The sequence below is a fragment of the Salvelinus fontinalis genome, chromosome 10 (genome assembly GCF_029448725.1).
Source record: "Salvelinus fontinalis isolate EN_2023a chromosome 10, ASM2944872v1, whole genome shotgun sequence".
Classification (NCBI taxonomy): Eukaryota; Metazoa; Chordata; class Actinopteri; order Salmoniformes; family Salmonidae; genus Salvelinus; species Salvelinus fontinalis.
The window spans coordinates 15,224,290-15,230,289 of NC_074674.1; the positions used below are offsets into that span (position 1 = coordinate 15,224,290).

The following is a 6,000-nucleotide window of genomic DNA, read 5'->3' on the forward strand; positions in this document are numbered from 1 at the left end:
GCGACGTTGTTGCCGGTGATGTCTGGTGAGGACCTGCCTTACAACAGGCCTACAAGCCCTCAGTCCAGCCTCTCTCATCCTATTGCGGACAGTCTGAGCACTGATGGAGGGATTGTGCGTTCTTGGTGTAACTCGGGCAGTTGTTGTTGCCATCCTGTACCTGTCCCGCAGGTGTGATGTTCAGATGTACCGATCCTGTGCAGGTGTTGTTACACGTGGTCTGCCACTGCGAGGACGATCAGCTGTCCGTCCTGTAGCGCTGCGTTAGGCTTCTCACAGTATGGACATTGCAATTTATTGCCCTGGCTACATCTGCAGTCCTCATGCCTCTTTGCAGAATGCCTAAGGCACATTCACGCAGATGAGCAGGGACCCTGGGCATCTTTCTTTGAAAAATACCTAGAGTCAGTAAAAAGGCCTCTTTAGTGTTCTTAATAACTTCTTATGGCTGCAATCCCGTTAACGGGATGATATGACAACAGCCAGTGAAAGTGCAGGGAGCCAAATTCAAACAACAGAAATCTCATAATTAAAATTCCTCAAACATACATGTATCTTATACCATTTTAAAGGTAATCTTGTTGTTAATCCCACCAAAGTGTCCGATTTCAAATAGGCTTTACAGCGAAAGCACCACAAACGAAGTGACTCCATGACCATATCCACATGTAAGGCAGCCTCCTCCTCCGAACGGGCCACATAAGCCACATGCTTCCACATACCTTGATGCTCCTGAAGCAGCACTGCTCCAATGCCATCTTTGGAGGCGTCCGTGAACACCTTAGTAGGCCTGTCAGGTTCGAAAAACGTTAGCACTGGCTCTTCAGCCAAAATGTTCTTTCCATTGTCACACTCTCTTTCATGTTCTATGTTCCATGAGAACTCCGTCTTGTCCTGAAGGAGTGTTATTAAGTTCACTGTTTTAGCTGACAGATTTGGAACAAAATTCCCCAAATAATTGACCATACCCAAAACACGCTGAATGCCTTTCCTATGTGTGGGATTAGCCATCTCCCTCACTGCTTTGACCTTGGCATGATCAGGTTGCACACCCTCTGAGGATAGCCTATCCAAGAAATGTGATTTCCTTCACACAGAACTGACATTTAGCCCGATTTAGCTTCAACCCATGCTTCTGAACCATCTGCAGTCTTTTCCAACCGCTCATTGTGTTCCTGAAGTGGACCCACAGACCACAAAATCATCCATATACACTCAAACTCCCTCTAACCCCTCAATGGACGCTTTCCATGGCCTTGTGAAAGAGCTCAGGGGCAGAACTTATGCCAAATGGTAACCTCTTAAAGGAATATCTTCCAAAGGAGGTATGGACTGTACAAAGCTTGGTGCTGGCTGCATCCAACACCACCTGCCAGAATCCATTTTAAGCATCCAACTTGGAGAAATAATGTGCGCCAGCCATTTCACACACTATCTCATCCCTCTTAGGAATCTGAACAGGCTCCCTTTTGATACATTTAAGGTCCTTGGGGGTCCATACAGACTCTCAGATCTCCATTCCTTTTCCGAACACACCCCATGGAATTGACCCAGTCTGTTGGCTCCTCTGTTTTCACGAGCACATAGAGTTTTACCATTCTTCCAAACTCTTTAGATCCTTCCGTAGTGGCACCGGAACTCTGCGTGGTGCATAAATCACTGGCTTGGCATTCTCTGAGGGAAATAGAGTGAATGAGAAGCAATGCTCCAAAAAACACATCCGAATATCTTTGAGCAATCTCCTCACCCTTTTGATAACTTGTCACCCGTTGAACACTGTGCAGCCAGTCAAAGTCATTAATGGTGTACACTCGCTTAACCAGTCCCAACGACTCACATGCTGTATCCCCCAAAAGAGAATCATGTCCCTCTCGTACAATCACAAGTGTGTGGCTTCTTGTTTTACCCTTATCAGTTAGCCGACACAAACCTTTAGTCTCAATTGGATCAATTATCCTATCCTAGGAATACCTAGGATAGGATAAAGTAATCCTTCTTTATCCTCCATATTTGTAGACATGAAGGTATTGAATATATTGATTGTCTGTGGTCCCGCTATAGTAAGAAAGAGAGCAACTTTACATTCATCCGGCTCCTTTGTATCTCCAATGGCAGACATATACAACAAAAACCTCTGCCGAAATGTTTTCCCAATTCGCGTCCACATTCCCATCCAGGCTCAAAGCCTCTGGTGGCTTGATTACATCCATTGCACTTCCACAAAATCCCAATATTCACAGAAAAAACACAATTTCCACACCTGTAACCATGTACTACTTTGTTAGTTACAGCGAGCAAGGACAACCCGCACCATCGATCATAGTTGGAACGAGTTTGAATGTTATTCCGCCATTGCCACACATACAGCACAGGTGTTGTAAAAGAGTGTCGTAAACCGTCACTCAGAACCCCATCAATACGGGGACTAAACACCTCCCTCTGCAACTGGATCCTGGACTTCCTGACGGGCCACCACCAGGTGGTAAGGGTAGGTAACAACACATCCGCCACAATGATCCTCAACACAAGGGCCCCTCAGGGATGTGATGAGACTGAAAAGATTCAGCATGGGTCCTCAGATCCTCAAAAGATTATTCAGCTGCACCGTCGAGAGCATCCTGACTGGTTGCATCACTGCCTGGTATGGCAACTGCTCGGCCTCCGACCACAAGGCACTACAGAGGGTAGTGCGTACGGCCCAGGACATCACCGGGCCAAGCTTCCTGCCATCCAGGACCTCTACACCAGGCGGTGTCAGAGGAAGGCCCTACAAATTGTCAAAGACTCCAGCCACCTTTGTCACCCTAGTTCTCTCTGCTACCGCACGGCAAGTCTAGGTCCAAAAGGCCTCTTAACAGCTTCTACCCCCAAGCCATAAGACTCCCGAACAGCTAATCAAAGGGCTACCCAGACCCCTCTTTTACAATGCTGCTACTCTGTTTATTATCTATGCATAGTCAATTTAACTCTACCTACATGTAGAGGGGGTGGCAGGTCGCCTAGTGGTTAGAGCGTTGGGCCAGTTACCGAAAGGTTGCTGGATCAAATCCCCAAGCTGACAAGGTAAAAAATCTGTCGTTCTGCCCCTGAACAAGGTTAACACCCACTGTTCCTAGGCCGTCACTGTAAATAATAATTTGTTCTTAACTGACTTGCCTAGTTAAATAAAGGTTAAACAAAAAATACAAACAAATGTACATATTACCTCAACTAACCCACAAATTGACTCTGTACCAGTACCCCCTGTATATAACCTGCTATTGTTATTTTACTGCTGCTGTTTAATTATTTGTTACTTTTATTTTTTTATTTTACTTAACACTTATTTTTTCTCAAAACGTCTTAAAGCATTGTTGGTTAAGGGCTTGTAAGTAAGCCTTTCACTTAAAGTATACACCTGTTGTATTTGGCGCATGTGACAAATAAAATGTGATTTGACATGAATCAGAGAGGACATTATTCTATGTTTTCGGAAAAATATTCTATATGTCTGCGGAAAAGCACTCTGTAGTAGTCTGATTAATCAGGCTGTACACAATTCATTGATATAGGTGACAATCTGAAACGTATGCCTGCAAAAATGGTGTAAGTGTTCCTTCCAAGTAAGAATTTAAAATAAAATTACATCTAAGTTTACCGTTTGTCCTTTAGCTGCTAAGTTTTATATTGATTCGCTCTGAAAATTACTCTTTTGGACCTGAATGACAAAACATTCAAGAGATGAAGGTGCTCTAAATTGACCCATTTCGCATGAGACATTGTGACGATGCGATTGCGAGCTCTCATCTACTGTTCTAACGAACACTTCAAACTACCGTTCTCAATTCCCCACATGCGTCAAGTACAAACATGCCCATTTCTACAACTCCATAACTGCTGTTGCATTAAATTCAGGTGTACACCATTCGTTTGTGCTATTAACGGCAATACGGGCTCAATTACTATTTCGGTTTATAAAAGAGTGCCTTACTTGTTTGTAATACCTGCTTGTTTGAGAGCTCCGTCGATGTAGGGCGTGCAGTGTTGCTATCGCGTGCACCCGCCACACCTCTCTATAGGCTATTCGGGTGTTCTCAAAGTGGGGTCAGAGGTACTGCAGGGGATCTGCGAACAGATCTTAAAATAATTTGGACCAAGGGATCCATGGAATAAATTTAGAGTGTAATACAGTACATTGTCATATTATTTATCTACAATTTATGTTCTTAGCCTTGGGCAACATGGGACTGGGAGGCTCACAGGGATATTGGTATCCACAGTACTACACCATTTTTTAAATCAACTCAATACTGTTTGATTTACATAAATGCAGCGTTTTTTCTCTGCTTCGTGGGGAATTGTGTAGAATTGCAGGATATTAGCTTGAAAGCTGCAGCAACAACAAAAATCTCTCCGCCCCATGAAAAAATGTGCAGAATTACAGGATATTAGCTTGAATATGGCAACATTTTCTCTCCAATGCCACAGTGCAAGTGGGTTGAAACAGGGAGAAAATAATCTGGTTTACCTTGCAAAACATTTAGCTACGGTTGACTATGGTCTTCACTAAGGAATGTACCCCAGTCTTCAGACACATTCACACAAATGGAGATGTCAGTTGAATTTTAATTACATTTGGCAAAAATATCTAGACATAGCCACTAAGAGACAAAGCCTGTATGTATAATGACCATAAACTAGATCCAGTCTAATAGCATAGCTAACTAGCTAGCTAGCCATACAGCTTGATTTATTTCACATTTTGTTGTGTTACAGCCTGAATTCAAAATGGATTAAAAGTATTTTTCCCCCTCACCCATCTACACACAATATGCCATAATGGCAAAGTTAAAACATTTTTGTAGAATTTTTTGCAAATTGATTGAACACTAAATACAGAAATATCTAATTTACATAAGTAAAAGAGGGGTAGTGGCAGAAATAGTGCATGTAGACGGCTATATAGGTCTACTAATACAGGACTAGTAAAGGCCCAGTGCATTACTTTTGGGAGGAAAAAAGGTTTTCTCCCAAATGTTTCATTTTTAATTACATTTGTTTTATTATTCAGACTTTTCAGGGCGTGCTCCAGCACCCTCAGCAACCCTACTTGCACCATCAGCAAGCCTTCCTGTGTGGTGTCTAGTAAACAACAGGAGTTCCCTGATCCAGGTGCAGAATACACTGGGTTTCTCCTTCCTCATATTTACTGATACCATTCAATTCAATAATTAAAAAAAGACAATACAAGTAAAAATGGTATGCCAAGTGCCACGTCTCTCTCCATTTAGAGACATCAATATTAAACTATTTTGTCAGTCTGGACTCGATCAGGGAGAGGATGAAAATGTCAGTGATGACACTTGCCAGTTGGTCCAAGCATGCTTTGAGTAATCAGTCCGGCTTTGTGAATGTTGACCTGTTTAAAGGTCTTGCTCACATTGGCTACCGAGAGCGTTGTCCAGAATAGCTGATGCTCTCATGCATGCTGCAGTGTTGCTTGCCTCGAAGTGAGCATAAAAGGTATTTAGCTCATCTGGTAGGTTCCCGTCACTGGGCAGCTCACAACTGCGTTTCCCTTTGCAATCCGTAATAGTTTTTAAGCCCTGCCACATCCGAAGAGCGTCAGAGCCGGTGTAGTAGGATTCAATCTTAATCCTGTATTGACGCTTTGCTTGTTTGATGGTTCGTCTGAGGGCATAGTGGGATTTCTTATAAGCGTCCGGATTAGTGTCCCACTCCTTGAAAGCAGCAGCTCTAGCCTTTAGCTCGATACGGATGTTGCCTGTAATCCAATGCTTCTGGTTGGGCTATGTACGTACGGTCACTGTGGGGACGACGTCGTCGATGCACTTATTTATGAAGCCAATGCCATTTGATGAATCCCGGTAAATGTTCAAGTCTGTGCTAGCAAAACAGTCCTGTAGCGTAGCACTCACGTTATCTGACAACTTCTGTATTGAGCGAGTCACTGGTACTTCCTGCTTTAGTTTTTGAATGTAAGCAGAAATCAGGAGGATA

The 6,000-nt window shown here is 43.3% G+C and overlaps 1 protein-coding gene across 1 annotated transcript in view; it reads right to left on the reverse strand.

The window, feature by feature from the left end:
• The window catches only part of LOC129863677 (endothelin-converting enzyme 2-like), a 46,709-nt gene extending 42,673 nt beyond the window's left edge, over nucleotides 1-4,036 (reverse strand). Inside the window, exon 1 of the mRNA XM_055935827.1 lies at nucleotides 3,971-4,036. The gene's annotated coding sequence lies outside the window, so the exon portion shown is untranslated. The remainder of the gene's footprint in view (nucleotides 1-3,970) is intronic.
• Between the last annotated feature and the right edge of the window lie 1,964 nt (nucleotides 4,037-6,000).